Raw genomic sequence first — 23,645 nt, forward strand, 5'->3', positions numbered from 1 at the left:
AGAAAACTGAAGCATCCAGCACTCCAGTCAGAAATCAGGTGTAAAAAGATGCTGGACAGTGTAAGGCTTCCTGTGACGAGAGACAGAAGTCAGTTCCAACAAAGGGAATTTGTTAGATAACTGGGTGGTCCAGGGCTGGATCTGGCTTCAGGGAGGGCTGGGTCCAGGGACTGGACTGCAGTCGTTGGCTCTCTCTCGTAGCCCTCCGGGCAGAGGCTCACGCCCCTTCTATTTTTCTGTCCCTAAAGGGGGACAGTGCTCTCTGCTGGTGGTAGGGAAGGGGTAGTCTGGCTCCGGGGAACTCCAGGTTCCTCTCTTTCAGGGCTGCCTTCAGCAAAGAAAGATCTTCTCTTTCCCATGATCCATGTGTGAAATCCCATGCAAGGAATCGGATTAGCTCTGCTTCAATCAGAGGCTCTCCCATTGGACTGATGACTATGGCCGGAGGAGCAGAATATTCTGATTTACAACCCCATCAGAACCATACAGAGTAGAGAGAGGCAGTTCCCCCAAAGAAATATGGGATCTGTTACAAGAAATTGAGGAAATGGAAGTAGGCAGATCAAGCTGATGTCCATCACGTTACTTGAAAAGACGTCTGTAAGTTTGCTGTAACTTTTATCCATTTGGGAACTTTGGGAGGGAGGTCCCGGAGGGAGGGGATATGTGTACACGTATAGCTGATTCACTTCATCATATAGCAGAAGCTAACACAACATCATAAAGCAACTATACTCCAATCATAAAATAAGATACTCAAGCAGCCATGGAGAGGTCCTCATGGCGAGCGACAAGGCCTCCGACCGCCAGCCAGCAACATCTTGCCATGTGTATAAATCAGCAGCCTTAGAAATAAAACCCCCAGCCCTGCTCAAACCTTCAGATGACTGGACTCTGGCTGATATCCTGATGGCACTCCTATGAGAAATCCTGAGCCAGAACCCTTAAGCCACTTCCAAACTCCCGAATCTGAGAAACTAGGAGATAATGGCTGTTTGTTCTTTGAAGCTACTAAATTGTGGTGTAATTTGTTGCATAGAAATAAACACAATACTACAAGGTAAAAAAAAAAATAGGTACAGAGATTAAGTGGTAAAATGTTGTATTTTTACAGCATAATGCTAAATGGGCTTCCCAGGTGGCGCTAGTGGTAAAGAACCCCCCTGCCAATACAGGAGACAGAAGAGACATGGGTTCAATGCCTGGGTTGGGAAGAACCCCTGGAGGAGGACATGGCAACCCACTCCAGTGTTCTTGCCTGGGAAATCCCATGGACGGAGGAGCCTGGTGGGCTACAGTCCATGGGGTCGCAAAGACTTGACTGAAGGACTGAAGCGACTTAGCACGCATACATACACACACACACACATATATACCAAATAACAAGAAAAAAGGAGGTACAGTTATATTTACTGACTTAAGAATGTGGCTTTTATTTATGTTAAGAGGAAAAGCAGGTTGTAAAACAGTTGTAAGTTTAATAATCGTAACAGCATGTAAAATGTAGGATTTTTGTAAAAAATGAATATTTAGAGAAATAACCCTATTAACATCTGCCCCAAATTGCTACCAGTGGCTCTCTTATGGGCAGTTGCTACTGAATTCTTTTTTGTTATCAACTCTGAAAGTATGACAATTACATGAACATGTATTATTTTTATATTAAAAAAAGATGAAATAAAAATAAATATGGACATTTAAAAATGAATAGCTTTGTTGAGATATAACCCACATATCATAAATGTATCCTTTTGAAGTATACAATTCAGTGGGTTTTTTTTAGTATATTCAGTTCAGTTCAGTCGCTCAGTTGTGTCCGACTCTTTGCGACCCCATGAATCACAGCATGCCAGGCCTCCCTGTCCATCACCAACTCCCAGAGTTTACTCAAACTCATGCCCATCGAGTCGGTGATGCCATCCAGCCATCTCATCCTCTGTCGTCCCCTTCTCCTCCTGCCCCCAATCCCTCCCAGCATCAAGGTCTTTCCCAATGAGTCAACTCTTTGCATGAGGTGGCCAGTTGTACAAATATCACCACTATCTAATTTCAGCGCAATTTTGTCACATCAAAAAGAAACTCTAAAGCTGTTAGCAGTCACTACCCATTCTCCCTTCCCCCACAGCATGAGGAAAACACTAATTCACTTCCTGTTCCTATATATTGCCTATTCTGGGTTATTTCCTACAAATGGAATCAATAATGTGTGGGCTTTTCTGTCTGACTTCTTTCGTTAGAATAATGTTTCCGAGGTTCACCCATGTGGTGGCATGGATCAGTATTTCTTTCTTTATTGCTGATTAACATTCAGTTACGTGAATGAGCCACATTGTTTTTTACCCATTCATCAATTGGTGGTTATTTCGATTCACTCTACTTTTGGCTGTTATGAGTAATGCTAGCATGAACATTTGTGTACAGGTGTTTGTGCAGACATGCTTTCAGTTCTCTTGGGTACGTATCTTGGAGTGGAGTGATTGGGTCATATGGTAATTCAGTGTTTAACTTTTTGAGGAACTGCCAAAAATTTCTCAACAGCAGCTATGCCGTTCTGCTTTCCCACCAGCAGTGTGTAAGGGTCACAGTTTCTCCTCAGCCTGGTCACTCCTATTTCCTATCCTTTAAAATTTTAGTCATCTTCATGGGACTATGGTGGTTTTTAGCTGTGGCTCTGATTTGTATTTCTCTAATGATTAATGATGTTGAACATCTGTTTGTGAAATATTTGCCAATTTTAATGTCTTCTTTGGAGAAATATTCCTCCAAATCCTTTGCCCATGAAAAAAATGGGTTATTCATCTCTTTATTGTGGAGTTGCAAGAGTCCTTTGCATATTCTGTGTACAGGTGCTTCGTTGGTTCTTTTCTGTGGGTTTTCTGTTCATTTTCTTGACAGCATGCTTTTTTTTTCCTTTTGTCACTTGTATTTTTGATGTCATATCTAAGAAACCACTGCTTAAACAAGGCCATGAATATTTGCATCTATGTATTATAAGAGTTTTAATGAGATGAAGCGATAGCTCATGGCTTTGATTTACATTTCCTTACTGATTAATATTGTTGAACATTTACTCATGTTTTTATCAGCCATTCATATATCTTCTTTAAAGAAATGTTTATTCAAGTCCTTTGCCATTTTTAAGTTGGGTTGCTTTTATATTTGTTGGTGAGTTATAAAAGTTATTTATATATTTTGGATGTTAAGTCATTATCAGATACATAATTTGCAAATATTTTCTCTCATTCGATGGGTTGTCTTTTAATCACATGCTTGATAGTATCCTTTGATACACATTAGAAGATTTTAATTTTTGTGAAATCCATTTTATCTATTTTTTCTTTTGTTACTTATGCTTTTAGTGTCATATCTAAAAAACCAATGCTAAAACCAAAATCATAGAGATATATATTTTCTTCGAAGGGTTTTATAATTTTGAGTGCTTACATTTATCTCCTTCATCTAGTTTGAGTTAAGTTTTATATATGGTATGAGGTAAGGATCCAACTTCTTTTTTTGCATGTGGGTCCAGTTGTCCCATTTTTTGAAAACATAGTTCTGGTGGTTGCTTAGTATTCATAATATATTGCTGTTTGGTTACTCATTCCTTCTTTGCCTTGTGATGTTCTAGATATACATATAATTTACAATTGCCCACATCTTTCTTTAGAAAATCTATCCAGCCCATTTTATTGTTATTGTTGTTTAGTCGCTGAGTCATGGTGGACTCTTTGTGACCCCATGGGATGCAGCATGCCAGGCTTCCCTGTTCTTCACTATCTCCCGGAGTTTGCTCAGATTTAATGTCCATTGAGTTAGTGACGCTATGTAACCATCTCATCCTCTGTCACCCCCTTCTCCTCCTGCCCTCAATTTTCCCAACATCAGGGTCTTTTTCCAGTGAGTTGGCTCTTTGCATCAGGTGGCCAGAGTATTGGAGCTTCAGCATCAGTCCTTTCAATGAATGAATATTCAGAGTTGATTTCCTTTAGGATTGTCTGGTTTGATCTCCTTGTAGTCCAAGGGACTCTCAAGAGTCTTCTCCAAAACCACAGTTTAAAGGCAACAGTACTTCTGTGCTCAGCCTTCTTTATGGTCCAACTCTCACCTCCATGCGTGAGCACTGTAAAAACCGTAGCTCTGACTACACAGACCTTTGTTGACAAAGTGATGTCTCTGCTTCTTAATATGCTGTCTAGGTTTGTCATACCTTTCCTTTCAAGGAGCAAGCGTCCTTTAATTTCAAGGCTGCAGTCACCATCTGCAGTGATTTTGGAACCCAAGAAGAGAAAGCATGTCACTGCTTCCCCTTTTTCCCTGTCTATTTGTCATGAAGTGATGGGACAAGATGCCATGATCTTAATTTTTTGAATGTTGAGTTTTAAGCCAGGTTTTTCACTCTTCTCTTTCACCCTCATCAAGAGGCTCTTTAATTCCTCTTTGCTTTCTGCCCTTAGAGTGGTATCAGCTCATAGCCACAGAAAAAGCAACCCCTAGAGATATCATCAGTGCCTTTGGACATGATTGGACCACAGGTAGACAGTCAAAGCTGATCCTATCAGATCTTTCCTTTAGGAATTTAACACTGGGGATACTAAAACTATGCCAGTCAAATTTGTGGAAATGAGTTTAAAGGTAATACAAATGAAAAAAAAAAAAAAAAGGTAATACAAATGATAAGGTTTGAGGTTACAATGATGAAGTCTGTATGAAGGGGACAGAAGTCGGCCATAAAAACAGTGAGGAATTGTGTAGGCATATTTAAAACTGAGACTTTGAGAGAACTGTGGTTCTCTCTTGAGAGATTTGTGGTTGGGTAACCAGTTTTATGAAGCCTGTAAGATTCTCCCCTTCCTTTCAGTTTAGTTCAGTTGCTCAGTCGTGCCCGACTCTTTGTGACCCCATGGACTGCAGCACACCAGTCCTCCCTGTCTATCACCAACTCCCGGAGCTTGCTCAAAGTCACATCCATTGAGTCAGTGATGCCATCCAACCATCTCATCCTCTGTTGTCCCCTTCTCTTTCTGCCCCCAATCCCTCCCAGCATCAGGGTCTTTTCCAATGAGTCAGTTCTTCGCATCAGGTGGCCAGTATTAGAGTTTCGGCTTCAACGTCGGTCCTTCCAATGAACACCCAGGACTGATCTCCTCTAGGAAGGACTAGTTGGACCTCCTTGAGTCCAAGGGGCTCTCTTTCCTTTACTCCCTTCCTTTACTTCCTCTCTTTTCTGGAGTTGATTTGAATGGATGTCTGTTCTTTTGCAAACAAACTTTTCCTAAAGCAGGACTTTTATTAGTTAGGAATCTTGATTTGCAAGAGATAAAACACTCAAGTGGGTTAAGCCAATAAAGGGCTTTTATTGGTTCCTATACCCAGAAAACCTACTGCGTAGCCTGATCTTGGGATTCAAAAACGTCATCTAGAACTGGTTCTCTCTCTGTTTCAGGTCTACCTTGTGGAGTATTCATTTAATTCCCAACCTCTTAGGAGCTCTCATCTCCGATCATCTCTGACTGTCAACAGTCCCCAAAGGAAGAAAGCACTCTTTCCTATCACTCCTGTGCAAGTCTGGGATCTACTGATGGTGACCACGATGTGTGAGTCATGCCCATCCCTCGACCAACCCCAGGGGGATCTGCTGCTGGGTCTGAGAATATCCACTCCTGGTGTGGGGGAAACCTCACTGGAGCCACACTGATTAGAAATGAGGAGGAGGTTTTTATAAAGGAAATTCTGCATTCTTTTATGAAATAAAAGCGGGAATGGTTTCTGAGTAGCCAAAGTGAAAAGCAGAAGACCACCTCAGGCACTTAAATGAATTCTAATATTTCTTTATTACTTATATGAGCATCCTTGTACACAAATATTTGTTGATATCTCTCATTATTTCTGTAAGATATGGTTTCATTTCTGTTGCTGCATGACAAACCACCTCAAAACATAATGGCTTGGGAAAGCAACAGTGATTGATTTCTGTGGATTGACTGGACTCAGCTGGGATGTTCTGCTCCATGTGCTATAGTTGAAGTCACACTTGTGTCTGCATTCAGCTGAGAGCTTGACTGAGGCAGTATCATCAGACAGTCTCTGCATAAATTAGGAATTTGGGGATTAACTTATCTACACTACCATATGTAAAATAGATGACCTACAAGGACCTACTGTGGCAGGGAAACTGTACTAAATATTTTGTAATAACCTACTTTTCACTTTCATGCATTGGAGAAGGAAATGGCAACCCACTCCAGTGTTCTTGCCTGGAAAATCCCAGGGACGGCAAAGCCTGGTGGGCTGCTGTCTATAGGGTCGCAAAGAGTTGAACATGACTGAAGTGACTTAGCAGCAGCAGCAGCATAAGGGAAAAGAATCTGAAAAAGACTATCTATTACCTATCTATTTGAACCACTGTGCTATATAACTGAAGTAAATCAACTGCACATCAATTAGAAAAGAAGAAGAAAAGGAAAGTGTCTCCTTTTCCAAGGTGACCTCTTATCATTCCATAGTGAGACCCAATCTCCTTTATAGCATGGAGGCTCGCTCCCAAGAAGGAGAAATGTATGTGGCTGATAAATCTCCTAAGACCTGAGCTTGGATGTCCCAGGATATCACTTCGGCTTCTTTCTTCAAGTCAGAGCAAGTCAACCAAATTCAAGGGTAGACGAGATAAATATGCCCCTAGAAATAGAAATACTGGGTGAAAGATTATGTACATGTATGATTCATAATACAAAGTATCAAATTTTCCCCAGAAAGGTTGTACCAATGTATAACCACAGTCGCCCCAGGACTGTGTGGGAGCATGTATTTCACCATGGGAATGCCAACTCTTAGCAACTGCATAGGTTTAGCAATAACCATGTGGTTTATACAGATGTTGTGTCTGGAGCTCTAGCCCATATCTTGGATCACAGTGACAAGGACCGCGTCATAGGGATGACAAGGCCCTGGCCTTGGAGAATCTTATGTGCCTTCATGGCGCCAAGCTGTTACACTAGCTTCAGTGGCTACCTCCAGACTTTTATTCAAGAGAGAAATAACCCAGCATCAAATGGAATTACAGAATCCAAATTTTAAAATGTTGATATGGTCAGATTTTTCTCATTTTTTTCTTCTCACAAAAGTTTGAAAGTGCCATAAATCTTAAGATGTTTTCAAGTCTTAAGATTGAAAAATAGCTATAGAGAGAGTTGGTTTATTATGCTGGATTTATCAATTTAGTACAAAGGGAAGACTGCTATTACTGGGACTGGAAGGCACCCCCAAGGTTTAGAAACGGTCTTATTGGCTATTAGGTGGAGAACTATAGTTGACATTTACAAGGAACATGCCCTTGGAGGTTATCTGCTAACAACCCTCACTTCCAACTTACAGCTGAAGGTGAAACAGGAGGGTAGGGGGCAGGTCACTGCCTTTAAAAGAATGACATAGCCATAGGACATGACAAAGACTGGTTAGAACCTACTGGATCCAAGATGGCAGGAGACTTGACTTCCAGCAGACCTTGAGCCTCATTATTCACTCATTGTTATATTCTAGCATCTAAATAAGACACCCACCAGTGCCACGACAGTTCTGAGGCTGACCATAAAAGGCCAAAGAGTGGGTGGTGACCCAATTCCTAAAAATCCCTGCCCCTTCCTCAAAATATTTGGAATAACCCTCCCACTTACTCAGTTCAGTTCAGTTCAGTCGCTCAGTCGTGTCCGACTCTTTGTGACCCCATGGACTGCAGTACACTGGGCTTCCCTGTCCATCACCAACTCCCAGAGTTTACCCAAACTCATGTCCATTGAGTCAGTGATGCCATCCAGCCATCTCATCCTCTGTCGTCCTCTTCTCCTCCCACCTTCAATCTTTCCCAGCATCAGGGTCTTTTCCAATGAGTCAGCTCTTCGCATCACGTGGCCGAAGTGTTGGAGTTTCAGCTTCAGCATCAGTCCTTCCAATGAATATTCAGGGCTGATTTCCTTTAGGATGGACTGGTTGGATCTCTTTGCAGTCCAAGGGACTCTCAAGACTCTTCTCCAACACCCACCTATGAAACTACTCAGCCCCTAAAAACTAACCATGCCATATTTTGAGGCTCTCTCTCTCTCTCTCTCTCTCACCTTCTGAGATGGCCCACACTTTGTCTATGGAGTGTGTTTCTCTCTAAATAAATCCACTTCTTACCCACCACTTCATCTCCTAATTCTTTCACAACAAAGCAGGAACTTCAAATTCATGGGCAACAAAGACACTCTCTCCCACTGAGCTTCATGGAGCCTGACTTAACATTTGGATTGCAGTCTGGTTGTGACCTGGTTGCATGTCCTGCGTAAATCAAATCTTCAGCTGAAGATAAAAGGAGATAACACTCATGTCTTGCAAAGATGGTATAAACAGTAAACAAGCGCCTATGTAATGTTTGCTTGACATGATTCCTGGCACAAAGGTGCTCAGAAATAGTCCTTTCCTTCCCTCTATTGCCTACTTACCCAAGACTCCATAGTACCTGGGTCTTCCATGGGTTTCCTCCTTCAGCTAGTGTGAATGGTCCAAAAGTACTGCTCACTGAAGTGTTTGGCTTTTCAACTCTTTTTTTTTTCATTTATTTTTATTAGTTGGAGGCTAATTACTTTACAATATTGTAGTGGTTTTTGCCATACATTGACATGAATCAGCCATGGATTTAATCATGGGATCAGGTTTCTCTCCTGTAAAGTCTGCAGTGTTAACTCTTAAGTAATATCTCAGCAACCTATGGTATGACTGGAGACTGGTTTTGGCCATGACAATGATAAAGCAGATTTTTATCAACAGCTGTTTGAAGCCCCATGTTGGGCTGTTTTCTTTGTTAATCGCTGCTTTCAGAGGAAGCAATGGTTTTTGCCTGTTTATTTTGCCTGAGTGGGCTCTGAGGTCAGCAGAATCCTATTAATTATTCAACTGCACAAACACTTGGTTCCTCTAAAGTTTCCTGGTGTTCTGAGACTTCGTGCCTCAGAGTATTAGCTTAGGTGATTTCTGAATTGAAGCAGAGGCATTAAACAAGCTTGGGCTATGTGGTAGCTTTCTAAGTGCTTATACTGTGATAGTTTTATCTCTATGAATTATCCATGCTCTTAACATCAGCTTTTCCTTAACTGTCTTCTTTGGTCATCTGCATTTTACTAGTGACCTGTAAATACTTCCTGTATTTCCAAGTTATAAACCCTTTTGGGGTAGGCATCAAGTTATTTGTGATTTTGTCTTCAATAGCATCTAAGACAAGTACTTTGTACATACCTGGGGCCAAATGATTAAGTGTATAAATAAAACAATGAATGAATAAGTAAACAAAAGTTTTGTTACAGTTTTATTTTTTACATTAAATATTCTGATAACTCATAAAAGTCATAGAAATTTGTGAATTTAAGAGCTTGTAACCCTACCACGAAAAAAAGACTTGTATTTTTTCAATATTTAAAATTTTATTTATTATGTTTATTCTTTTTCAAATTCCTTTCCCATTTAGGTTATTACAGAATATTGAGCAGGGTTCCCTGTGCAATACAGAGGTCCTTGTTGGTTATCTATTTTAAATATTGTCATGTGTACATGATGTACACATGTACATGTACACATACATGTACAACCTTCAACTTTGAGCAATGAGTTCTGTATCAGTTAAGAATAGGCTTGGCAGAGACTGGCAGGAAGTCTAAACCAAGCAGCCTGGATAGGTGTGTTATTCAGTGTACTCTTGTCTGACATAATAGAAGGCCAGACGCACCCAGCTATGAGCAGTGTGGCCTCTCGGGCGACAGGCCTCTGGGCTTCTTCCATCATGTGGCACGGCTATCCTGTGTGGGACTTCCAACTTCATGGTCCTTGGTGGCTGCTCAGCCTCCTGCCATCACGACAGCAATCCCACCTGAGAGAAGAGGGAAGACCACACCCCTTCTTTAAAGACACTGACTTCCAGAAGTTGCTTTTACCGCTTCTGCTTCTATCTCTTTGGTCAGAATTCAGTCACATGAGAGTCTGATAAATAAGGTCTTTATTTTGGTCAACTGTGTGTCTGGCTGAACTTTAGAGCTCTATTGCTAAATGGAGAAGGCTCGAACAGATATTGGGGGACACATAAGTTTCTTGGCCGCAATTCCCCACTGCTGTTTGGATGAAGTATCAACTCACCATTCTAATCAGTGAGGCCCGTTCTGGTCATCACTGCTTGGTCTCTGGCCACCTCTCTGGTTACTTATTTATACTGTTTCAGCTCTGTTTTCCTACTTTCATTTTTTGTGAAGGACTGGGCTCACTCCACCTCAGCACCTTTGCACATGCTCTCATAATTGGGATCTAGGAATCCTAGATGGGGTTTCTCTGTCCCCATGATACTGTCTCCTAACATCTTGCCCTAGCTCTTGGTAACTCTACCACAACTGCAGTTATAAGTTATTTATATAATTGTTTTATATCCATCTCTCTTGCTAGCCTGTAAGTTGTCCGAGCGCGAGGACTTTGTTTGTGCTCTATCTACAGCACCTAGCAGCATTCGGCACAGATTAGGCACTTAATAGATCTTTCTTAAATTCATAAACTTTCTAATGGAATCTTCTGATTTTACAGATGAGGTAACAGTTTAAACACAAATTGAGAAATCTAGATTGTAGTTTCTCTAATCAATTGGTTAAAATGAAGGTTTCAGCTAATGTTGAAAAACTTCCTGAAATGTTCTGGCCTAATTTCTTGCCTTAGGAAGGACAGTGCACCAAACAGTCTTTATTCTTCCTTTGATGGTCAGGGTCTTAGTGTGGCCAAGGGTCAGCACCATTGATAACCATTGATCAGTCCTGATCGAAAACCACAGATTCAGAATGAGAAAGAAACTGCATGCGATCTGCTGACTCTGGGCTGCAAGCCTGAAAAGTTGCTTTCTACAAGTGTGCTCAACATTCAACTCTCTTCATCTCAATCACCTCTTTCTCCCAAAAGTAGTGTGCCAAAAAATTCTAATGATTGTGCTTCCCAGTTGATGGAGGATTTATTTTATGCAGGAATTGTCACCCTTGTTTTGAAAGAAAAAATAACTTTGTAAAAAGTGTCAGTCGCCTATTGGGGCTGTGCGTGACAGTCACGTGTGAGTTCAACAATTCTTATTTTAAAACAGTGGAGGAAAATGGCATTATTTCTTGTCATCCTGATCTTTAAATATCAACTGCTAGAATCAACACAAAGGAGGGAGGCCAGGAAGAAGGAAGCTGATCTTTGGGGTGCCCAGAATCCTGGGGATGGCCCAGAATCTTCACAGAGTGTCATGATTTAAGAAGCTGAGATGTTTTGAAAGCTGTGAGTCTCAGTTGTCCTGGGATATAGGACTTTGATAGATTGAGGAAACAGAGTCTTTTCCATTTGTCACAGGTTCCTCAAACTACAGTCTGTTTTTGGAGTTTGTCCAAGATTTTAATTTAATGTGGCATGTCTTTCATTCTTAAAAGTTTGTTGTTTTAACCTTTTCCTCTAATTCCCTGTAACTAAAAAAATGGACATTTTCCTTCCTTGCATTTAAAATAACTCACCTGCTTTGCTCTGAGGTCAAAGGCCCCTTTCCTTCCCCCAGCTCCTCACCGCCTTCCTCAGGGTTGACACGTCTCTCCTGTGAAATGTGGCGTAATTAACAAATCGAAGAGCTAAAAGTAGGAGATGAAAGGGTGCGGAAGCGAAGTGTATGGTGGTGACAAACGTTAATTTGAACAGAAGCCAATTCTCTTCCCAAACTGTTCCCAAAATAATTTATCTTCTAGAGAGCTGTAGTCGTCAAAGTCTAAACACCAACCAGGAGTAAAGGCTAAAATGTCACCCGTTTAAAAACGCTGCTTCACAGTTATCTCAGCAATTAACACTTCAGATGGGGTTGTTTCCTTTAAAATATGCACCTACCTCTCCGAGTTAGGAGAATGCCTCCGGACCTAATCTTAGGAGCTCTGAGCGGGGGTGAATGGATGGGGATTCGGGCAGGGTAACTGTCAGTCACTGAGTGTTCTGGCTGCTTAATATTCAGGATGATATGATCAAGTAGGGATGCAATCAATCAAACGGGGCTTCAGTGGGGGGCAGAGGGAGGGGTGGGGGACGGCGTTTCCAGGGCACGGGTAGCGGGTGCCTGCTGTGTGTCTGCCCGGTGGGGAAGTCTATTTTCGGCTTGGATGCCCATGAGGAACTGATGCTTCCTGTCACAGAAATGTTAAGCAGCCCCTCCCTGCACCTAGGCTAAGTGGCAGATACTAGCCAAAAGTAGGCGGCATGCTAGCACCAAAGGAAGGGTCGTGCGGGGCTGCCATCTCGGGGGGGGGGGTAGGCAGAGGGAGGGACCCGGTATTCCTGGTAGGCAGAGCATATCAGGGAAATCAAACCCTCTTTAATGGTAACTGACGAAGACTCGGTCCTGCTTCTTGCCTAAAAATGAGAAAATCAAGGCCAGTCCCGAGAGGGTGAGAGAGGAACGCAGCATGGCACATCCAAGGGAAGACCAGCACCCCTTGGCAAAGGAGCACGCGGGACCTCAAGGATTTGCTGGGGACTGGCGCTGGTCTGCGGACTCTTGGTTTACTGATCTGCACTGTGAGAAGCACAGAGATTTAGGGAAAAGCATTTAGAAAAGAGGATAGGACCTCGATAACTCCCGCAACATCTAGCTGCGGTTCTGGACTCTTGTTTATCTTGTACCAGAGCGGCCTTTCTGTTTGGATTGGAGGCCACAGACAACATGGGAGACATGCACCTAAGATCACTTAGGAGATAGAGAAAGCCCCGAGGAGTGGTGGGTATGTAGGAATGAACCCAAGGGGGCAGGGGAGGGCAGAAGAGACAACAGACTTGTCCCGTTGAACTGGGCCGGGCCACTCTGAGCATTGTCAAATTGTCGCACCAAGACGCATGGTGTGATAGATTAGTTTGCCAGTTTTAACCCCAAAGTGTATCAAATCAAGAACCCATTTTTCATCATAAGATAATCTGAATTTATTATTTAAATGGTTAAATGCTAAAATGGGTACAGATGAGTTATGATGGGACAACAAAATTTATTTGAGTATCATGGTGATTCTTGATATTAGTCACTTATACATATACTTCCAAGGAAGCATGTGTACAATTTTTGTAATTCTTTTATCATTGATACATTTGTCAGACAGCTATCTGAATCATGTGGCCCGCTGGAATCGTTCTGTGGCTTAGAATGGCCACAGCTGGGTGTGCCAAAGCTTCCGGGGTATTTCTTTCAGCAGTGAGACTGAGTTCTCACCGGCTATGCTACAAATCTTTCCTCTGCACTTGAAAGGCTTACATTTCTACCTTAACAAATTACAATCCATTAAAAAAAAAAAAACCACCTTCATTATCAAAATTTATAGCTTGTTCCTGGATTCTTATAACTTATCTTGTACCAGAGTTATGTTGTTTGGGTGGAAGGCAATAAGAAAAACATGAAAATATACACCTAGACTACTCACACCCAATAGAAAGCTATCCATCTATGGAGGGGGGCTGTTGTCTGAATGGATGGATACTTATGAGTTAAACTAGGGACCAGCATGGTGGAGCCCAGGGGAGCAGAGGCTGGGTAGGAAAAACATGTAAACACACCGTCAGGAGTTACCGGTTTGAAACTCGCCTCTGCCGCTTAACCAGCTGAGTGATCTCGAGCAAGACACTTAACCTCCCGGTGCCTTAATTTTCTCATCTATAAAATGGGAAACAGGAGACGCTTTTCTGGTGTTTTTTTTTCCTGTTTCTTTTTTATTTGTATTGTGCTGAAATACACGTAACATGACATTTATCATCTGAATCATTTTTAGGTGCACCGTTCACTGGCATTAAGTACATTCACACTGTTGGCTGCTGTCACAATCATCTCCCCACAGAACTCTTTTCCTTTTTTTTTTATTGGAATATAACTGCTTGACAGTGTCATGTTGGTTTCTGCTGTACAATAACACGATCAGCCACCTGTGTGCACACACGCCTTGCTCTTGAACCTTCCTCCCGCCCCGCCATTCAGCCTCCTGGCCATCCCGGAGCTCCAAGCTGAGTCCCTGTGTGACACAGCAGCCCCCCAGCTGTCTATATACACACGTCAATGCTACTCTCCCACCTCACCCTGCCCTCTCCTGACGCCCCTGTGCCCACAAGTCCACTCTCCGTCTACATCTCTATTCCTGCCCTGCAAATAGGTTTAGTTCAGTGCAGTCGCTCAGACGTGTCCCACTCTCTGCGAACCCCCTGGACCGTAGCACGTCAGGCCTCCCTGTCCATCACCAACTCCCTGAGGTTACTCAAACTCATGTCTATCGAGTCGGTGATGCCATCCAACCATCTCATCCTCTGTCATCCCCTTCTTCTGCCTTCAATCTTTCCCAGCATCAGGGTCTTTTCCAATGAGTCAGCTCTTCACATCAGGTGGCCAAAGTATTGGAGTTTCAGCTTCAGCATCAGTCCTTCCAATGAACACTTAGGACTGATCTCCTTTAGGATGGACTGGTTGGATCTCCTTGCAGTCCAAGGGACTCTCAAGTGTCTTCTCCAACACCACAAATAGGTTAATCAGTACCATTTTTCTAGATGCCATATAAATGCATCAATGTAAAATATCAGTGTTTTTCCTTTCCTCTTTCTGACTTACTTCACTCTGCATGACAGGCTCTAGGTTCATCCGCATCACTGCAACTGACTCAGTTTTGCTCCTTTTAATGGCTGAGTAATAATCGATTGTGTATCTGTACTGGAACTTTTTTATCCATTTTTTTTTTGGTCAGTGGGCATCTAGGTGGCCTCCATGTCATGGCTGTTGTAAACAGTGCAGCATGGACTTTGGGGTGCAGAGCTCTTTTCATCTTGCAAAACTGAAACTGTGTACCTATTAAACAACACCCCACTTTTCTGGGTTCTGGTGCAGTCTAAACAACAGAGTGTAGTGAGAGTATGGATGGCGTGAGGAGAGCAGAAAATGTAAAGGGCCAGACAGCAGATTCTTTGGCATTGTGAGACTGTCTCTGTTACAGCTATTCACCTCTGCTATTGTAGCATGAAAGAAACAGTGTCATAATATATAAATGAATGTCCTAATATAAGCTTATTGGTAACACCAGATAGTAGGCCGAATCGGCCCAAGGATCAAAGTTCATCGACCTTTGAACTAGAAGACTAGAGACTTGAATTTGAGTCCTGGCCCTGTTTATGCTGCCGTTTGGCCTCATCTAAACGATTTCTAGTTTTTCCATCACAGTGCGACCCTCCCTGGGCTGTTCAGTCTCTGCCACGTGGAAGAGGGAGGCAGATAACAAGGAACCTTGCAAGAGTGAAAGGATCTGAATGAACGGCATTTTGACTGAAAACAAAAATTATAGCAATACATAAGATGAAATACTACAGTGTAAGAACAATGTGAGTGAGGAAGAAGGTAGCATAATGCTTAAAAAGATACAGCAAAGAGTTGCGTGACTTCTTCAGTGCCCCAGGAAATCAAACAGACTGCAGGCTGACTTCGCCTGCCTGCCATCAGGAAATCCCCTGCAGCCCAATGCCAGATGGTGGTCTGGCGCTCAGGGGCCTGGCCTCCTGTCCCCCTGAGCACATGGGCAGAGCTGAGCGCCTACGTGGGAGGGAGCTGCAGCAGATATTATCACCGCCTGCCCCCAACCCCTCACTTCCTTTGTCTGCATGTGGGGCAGGCCAGAGATGCTTGCAGGTCACTTCTCAGGAGCTACCTCCAACCAGTGCGAGACGGGAGCGGGTGGGTCTGTGTCTCCTTGGCTGAGCCAGCTCTGAGTTGTTTGCCCGGAGACTTGTGCAGGCTGGAGCCCCAGTTCCCACAGTAGTCAACTCACCACCACCACGTCCTCTCCTGCGTTCATTCCTCGTCTGTCTTACTCCTGCCCTCCCTACAAACATTTCCTAGGATCCTCTTTCTAATGAGCTACTAGTGTCCAGTTTTTTGTCTTAGGGTCTGCCTCTTGGGAAACTCAAAAGAAGACAAAGGCACATGGATATGCAGGCATTCAGTTCAGTTCAGTTCAGTCGCTCAGTCATGTCCAACTCTTTGCGACCCCATGGACTGCAGCACGCCAGGCTTCCCTGTCCATTGCCAACTCCCAGAGTTTACTCAAACTCGTGTTCATCGAGTCAGTGATGCCATCCAGCCACCTCATCCTCTGTCATCCCCTTCTCCTTCTGCCCTCAATCTTTCCCAGCATCAGGGTCTTTTCCAATGAGTCAGCTCTTCACATCAGGTGGCCAAAGTATTGGAGTTTCAGCTTCAGCGTCAGTCCTTCCAATGAATATTCGGGGCTGATTTCCTTTAGGATGGACTGGTTGGATCTCCTTGCAGTCCAAGGGGCTCTCAAGAGTCTTCTCCAACACCACAGTTCAGATTAGGAGAGTCAAAGGCTGACAGCTGCTGCCATAGTCAGGATCATAAGGAAGCTCCCTTCAGTCTGACCACGTTGGAGCACAGTCTTCTAGAAGAAATTCAGAATCCACTCACGTGTCAGGGAAAGTTTTAGATGTGCAGAAGTCTCCATCTCTGTGCAAGAAAGCTAGTTGTCCATGACCACCAACATGAATAAAACACAGTCCTCACTGGCCAGGAGCTTGTCATTTGGTTCTTCCAGGACAGCAAAAAGACTCTTCAGTGAATAGTCCTTTTTTTCAGTTTGAATAAAAAGGGATCTTCCATGGAGTCTTCACACATGTTGATGCCTCAACCTGTGGTTCCAGAGGATGTCTCTCAGTTTCCAAAACTCTTTTAGCTTGTTTCTGGACTTTCGAACACACTCTTCTTTTTGCCTGGAATACTCACCCTGTTCGCTGTACCTGGGTTCTAATCCCCAGGCCATTTCCTGTGGAGAACCTTCCCTGGTCTTCCCTAGATCGAGATTTGTGTCCACTCTTATCACGTTCCTGCAGTGCCCTGTTCTTTTACCATCATTGCATGTATGAAATAGTATGGCTTGCTTATTTAGTTATGAGAGGTCAAGGTCACAGCTTATTTAAATCCTTACCTCCAGTGCTTAGCAGAGGGACCGGGGTGCTCAGTAAATATTTATTAAATAAATTAACAATATGCTTAAAAGGAGAAGGACCCATCCTAGGGCTCCCCAGTAGTTTATAGAACAGTTGAAGGGAGAAGTAAATACAGAGGTGACCACTGATAAACGTCCAGGTTTCCTTGTCTGCCTCAACCAATCATCTTCAAAGGCTCTGGGCCAACGTTGGTCAGGACCAGACCAGCAAGCTCACACTTGGGTGGTTAGGGTTAGCAGCCTTCAGATACCCCATCTGTCTAGCCAGAGAACCGGTCAGCCAGCCATTGCCTCTATCTACCCATTCATCGAACAGTTCTTGAATTCCTGCCCTCTTTCAGGTATTATGCTAATCACTGGGGACATGAAGAGATCTGCTCCCTGCCCTTTAGAAGTTACAAGTCAGTCCAATTGAGAAAATAAGTAAAAACGATTGCAATAAGTGGATCCGTAGAGACAGTATTAACTGTTTGGAAAACCTGGCAAGAGGGGGTACCTTCTGCTGGTTGCCTTTGGCCCTGTTCTCCAACAACATATAATTTGTTCACAAACGTGGCTTCAGAAGTTAGAGTTACCTCTTCCCTGTGGCTAAATGCGTGGTTAGGCTGTCATCTGCTTCCCCATGGATTTATTTCTTCTTCCTCACTTTTCCTCATCTTTACGTGGAGCTAATTCCTTGAGGCCCAGAATCTAATGTATGACTGAAGGGTCTAGCAGGGTGGATGGTGTAAGGGGACTTTATCTTGCCCTGAGAGGGGCTTCCAGCCGTGCCTCTGTTTTACCTCGGGAATAATTTCGCTTCCCGCAACAACTTCCAGCTACCGACCAATTCGTGTTAAGCCTCTTACTGGGCCCGTAGAGTATGCAGTAATAATAACACATCCATCTGTGTAGAACTTTACACTTTTCTAAGAACTGCCTGAGTTCCCTGGTGGCTCAGATGATAAGTGTCTGCTGCAATGTGGGAGACCCGAGTTCGATCCCTGGGTTGGGAAGAGCCCCTGGAGAAGGAAATGGCAACCCACTCCAGGACTCTTGCCTGGAAAAATCCATGGACTGAGGAGCCTGGTAGGCTACAGTCCATGGGGTCACAAAGAGTTGGACACGACTGAGCGACTTCACTTTCTTTCACTTTAAGAACTGCATAGAATTTTGGGATTGAAAGGAGCATTCAAGGTCGTCATCTAGTCCAGCCACTTGTCTGATGTCCAGTCCTCTCTATAGCATATGCTGATGCCCACCTACTGCCTGCTAAGACAGCCCCTCCACTTCCCCGATCTGGAGCCACTCAGAGCTAGAAAGCAAACCTTTGTATAGTAAATACCTACTTGCATGCATGCTCAATCGCTCAGTCATGTCTGACTCTGTGACCCCATGGACTGTAGCCTGCCAGGCTCCTCTGTCCATGGAATTTTTTAGGCAAGAATACTAGAGTGGGCTGCCATTTCCTCCTCCAGGAGATGTTCCTGACCCAGGGATCAAACTCATGTCTCCTGCATTTCCTGCTTTGGCAGGCAGATTCTTTACCGATGAGCACCCTGGGAAGCCCAAATGCCTACTTACTACGTGCCTAGAGTTCCCAGTTCTCATTTTTAGTTCCCAACCCCCTTGATCTCATCTGTTCAACACCTTGTTCTTCACTTTACTCTCCCAGCCTCTTGCCTATCTCTTAACACCTCCTAACCCCATCCCTCCAGTTCAAACCATCTTTTAGACTCTGTCTTCCTGGATAGGGTACCATGGTAGTACTTGGAAAGGCCCCTCTTTGTAGTGGTTACTATAACAAATTATGCCAAAGTATAGCAACATAAACATCATATGTGCTTATGGATCCTCAGGGTCAGGAATTCAGACACCACTGACCTCTGCTCCATAACATCCAGGGCCTTGGCTAAAAAGTCTAAAATGATAGGAAGTTATCATCTCAAGTCTCATTCACTCACATGTGTACCAGTGGATGCCGGCTCTTGGCTGGGTAGACTTGAGTGGCTAGAAAATAGTTAGAACGTCTGCAGGTGGCCTTTCTCTTTTTTAGACTTTTATTGGAGTGTAGTCGATTTACAATGCTGTGTTCGTTTCAGGTGCACATCAAGGTAAATCAGGGATACATACGCCCACTCTTTTAGATTCTGTCCCTGTATGGGCCAGTACAGAGCACTGTTATGTAAGTTAAATAGACTCCTGTACTAGACAGTAGGTCCTTGTCAGTGAACGACGTTATTCGCAGGTGGCCTTTCTATGTGGCTGCTTTCCCACGGCATGGTGACAGGGTTCCAGTGCCAGGGGAAAGAGGGGAAACAGGGAAAAAGAGACAGTCAGTCCAAAGAGTCATATTTCTGATGACCTATCCTTTTAAGTCACATGGGATTATTTTCACTACTGGTCAAGATAGTTACAGAGATCTGCCTGTATTCAAGGGGAGAGAACACAGGTTCCCATCCCTGAATGGAGTGGCAATGCCATGATGTAAGAACACGCGGGATCAGATGTGCACTGGCATGACTGGCTTTGGAAAACACATCTTCCTGAGCGCTCGATGCCTGTCCTTCTGTGCCCTGCCCCCAGGGAATCCCTCTGACACAGACAGCATCATCCCTGGCTGTACATTCTATAGCCAATATTCCTTTGTCATGAACAAAGCCTATTTCCCTGGAACTCTTACACTTAGATCTTGATTCTCTGTACTTGGGGCAGTCTATTAATTCCAGTGCTTTAAGAAATCTATTTAGTACCCCGACCTAGTGGGCCTTAGGAAGAATTACTGTGGACAAATCCTGTGGAGGTGATGGAATTCCAACTGAGCTATTTCAAATCCTAAAAGATGGTGCTGTTAAAGTATTCCGTTCAATATGCCAGTAAATTTGGAAAACTCAGCAGTGGCCACAGGACTGGAAAAGGTCAGTTTCATTTTAGTCCCAAAGAAAAGCAATGCCAAAGAATGTTCAAACTACCACACAACTGCACTCATTTCACATGCTAGCAAGGCAGTGCTCAAAATCCTTCAAGCTAGGCTTCAACAGCACGTGAACCAAGAACTTCCAGATGTACAGGCTGGATTTAGAAAAGGTAGAGGAACCAGAGATCAAATTGCCAACGTCTGTAGGATCAAAGAAAAAGCAAGGGAATTCCAGAAAAATACCTACTTCTGCTTCATTGACTACGCTAAAGCCTTTGGGTGGATCACAACAAACTGTGGAAAATTCTTTAAGAGATGGGAATACCAGACCACCTGACCTGCCTCCTGAGAAACCTGCAGCAACAGTTAGAACCGGCCATGGAACAATGAACTGCTTCAAAATTATGAAAGGGTTGCATCAAGGCTGTATATTGTTACCCTGCTTATTTAACTTATATGCAGACTGCATTGTGTGAATTTCTGGGCTGGATGAAGCTGAAGCTGGAATCAACATTGCTTAGAGAAATATCAGTAACTTCAGATACGCAGATGTCCCATCACTTTGTGGCAGACAGATGGGGAAAAATGGAAACAATGACAGACTTTATTTTCCTGGGCTCCAAAATCACTGTTAAGGGTGATTGTAGCCATGAAATTAAAAGATGCTTGCTCCTTGGAAGAAAAGCTATGACAAATCTAGACAGCATATTAAAATGCAGAGGCATCATTTTGCTGACAAAGGTCCATGTAGTCAAAGCATATGTACGGATGTCATGTATGGATTGGAGAGTTAGATCACAAAGAAGGCTGAGTGCCAAAGAATTGATGCTTTCAAACTCTGGTGCTGGAGAAGACTCTTGAGAATCTCGTGCACAGCAAGGAGATCATACCAGTCAATCCTAAAGAAAATCAACCCAGAATATTCATTGGAAGGACTGAAGCTGAAGCTCTAATACTTTGGCTACCTGATGTGAAGAGCTGACTCATTGGAAAAGACCCTGATGTTGGGAAAGGTTGAAGGCAGAAGGAGAAGGAGATGACAGAGGATGAGATGTTTGGATGGCATCACCGATTCAATGGATGTGAATTTGAGCAAACTCCAGGAGAGAGAGAAGGACAGGGAAGCCTGGCATGCTGCAGTTGCAAAGAATTAGACACAATTGAGCAACTGAACAACAACATTTAATCCTCTACGGATTTTTGGTCCCTTAGGCAAACCATTCTGCATTTGGAGGTCTCAGTCAATCTTGTACATTCTTCTCTGCACAAGTTTAAGCTGTTTTTTAACTCCTTTAAAGTACTGGCATCCCCAGTCAATGAATATATACCCCAGATGTGATTTCTCCATTTCAGTTTAGAAAAAGAAAGGCATCCTTGTTGATTGAGAGTCTGACTCCATTTAGTCAGCTTTTATTTTTCATAGTCACAAGGTAGTGTTGACTCATACTCAGCCTACAGTCAACTGAAACCCCCTGATAATTTCATATGTGTTGCTACTAATCTGTGATCCTTATTCTATACTTGTGTTGGGCTTTAATAAGCCTAAGTTCAAACTGAAATTTTCTCTGTTCAACTTTATCTCATTACCTCATCGTTCCAGTCTGTTCAATCCTTATGGATATTGAGCATAATCACATTCAGCAACTTCAGAAAGCTGTTTTCTGAACTCTTTCCTTAAACCACAACCCACATGAGCACAAATCTCCTGCAAGAAGACAGTAGCGTACAGTGAAGGGAAGAAACTACTTTGACTGTCAAGGTCATGGTGACAGGAATGAGCTGAGTAGGTGGGCTGATCATCTGACTGCATTTGCCTGGGCGAGTCCCAGGAAATCCTTCAGTCCTGAGAAAACCAGATGGTCGGTCACCCTGTGATTAGGATACTGCAGTCTTCTGCTCTCCAGTCTCCTTTTCAATGCTGCAGTGGAGTAAAAATGGCCACAGATTCTCTCTTCCTATTGAGGAGTGGAGTCTATATTCCCTACCCTTGAGCCCAGGCAGCTCTGTGACTATCTAGAATACTGGGGAAATGATGCTGTTCCTGTTTCCCAGCTCAGGCTTTAAGACACTGGAAGCTCCCACTTGCTGTCTCTTGGAACACTTTCTCCTGGAGCACTAAGCCAGCATGCAGGAAGCCCCAATACTCTGAGACACCATGTGCAAAGGGTCACGTGTGGCCACTCTCCTCAGCAGCTGGACACAGCATTCTTTCTATCACGTAAGTGAAACTGTCTTGGATCCTCCAGACCAGCTCAACTGAATACCCCCATTGAAATCACTAAGGCCTCAGTTCAGTTCAGCTCAGTCGCTCAGTCGTGTCCGACTCTTTGCGACCCCGTGGACGGCAGCATGCCAGGCCTCCCTGTCCATCACCAACTCCCAGAGCTGGCTCAAACTCATGTCGGTGGAGTCGGTGATGCCATCCAACCATCTCATCCTCTGTCGTTCCCATCTCCTCCTGCCTTCAGTCTTTCCCAGCATCAGGGTCTTTTCCAGTGAGTCAGCTCTTCGCATCAGGTGGCCAAAGTATTGTAGTTTCAGCTTCAACATCAGTCCTTCCAATGAACACTCAAGACTCTTAGTTGGGGCCATATCGAACAGGAGAATTGCCCTGCTAAATCCTATTCAAATTCTTGGCCCACAAAACCACAGGGCATAATAATGAATTGGTTATTTCCTCAAGATGCTACATTTTGGGGTAGTTCGTTATGCAGCTTGAGATATCTGAGGTGAATGTCGAAACTGAGCTGAATAAACCATCCTAATCTTATTAGTCACCAAAGTAAAAGCAGCTCATCTCCAAACAAGTGTCCCACGCAAGATCGATGCCACCCTTGCCTGGCATCAGCAGGCTTCTTCTGAATGGTCAGGCAGTGCAAGGTGGGCAAGGTGCTCGCTGCGACCCCCTGTATCCATTCTCCTGGCCTCCCCTTGGCCATGCCACGCTGGCCACTCCCTTCCCATTGAGTTGGCCTGTCTCTGTGCCATATGCTCTGAAGGCTTCATCTTGGTGAGATTTCCATCTTCCATTTCAGTCTCTGGCATTTCGTTGGCAATAACAGGCTGCACCCCTGCAGGCTGCAGGCCCCACCAAGTGAGTTCTCATTTAGTCTCACATTTATCTAGAGCCGCAAACCCTTGACTGCTCCTTTCCAATTTGACTCCATGATGGAAGATCTGATTGATGGAACTGTAGATTTCTGGAGGGCCAGGGCTGTGTTTTAAGTGTCCCTGGGTCCCAGTAGCTTCTCTTTGGATGAGTGAAGATATCCTCGCCACTCTGGCAGTGTCTGTTAGCTTTGGTCCTTCCCTTGCCTAATCTTTTCGCTTAAGCCCTTTAAGCGTCTCCTCATTTCTGGAGAGGTTAGGGCTTAAGAAACAGCAGAGTCTGCTGCTAGCAGGGGAGTCTAAAATAAGAAAGGGGCAAAAGGATTCTGCCTCATTTTGAGACTCCTAAGCTTTCGGTTCTCACTGAGTAATTTGCTTCTGATTTTCTTTCTGGTTGAACTCTGTCAAGGTCCTTGAACAGTGGGGAAAAGGCAAGGGACACACATGTTCAGTTATGATACACTGGAGTGACGGGAAGCAATGGCAGGGATGTAAGGCTCACAGAGTCAGCTGACAGGCGTCCACCGTCCAGGACTGAGCTCCCTAAAGGATGTCGGGTGTTGGAGCTGTAAGGGGCTGATGAAGAAAAGGAGTGTAAG

Source organism: Odocoileus virginianus, chromosome 4 (assembly GCF_023699985.2).
Source record: "Odocoileus virginianus isolate 20LAN1187 ecotype Illinois chromosome 4, Ovbor_1.2, whole genome shotgun sequence".
In the NCBI taxonomy this organism is placed as follows: Eukaryota; Metazoa; Chordata; class Mammalia; order Artiodactyla; family Cervidae; genus Odocoileus; species Odocoileus virginianus.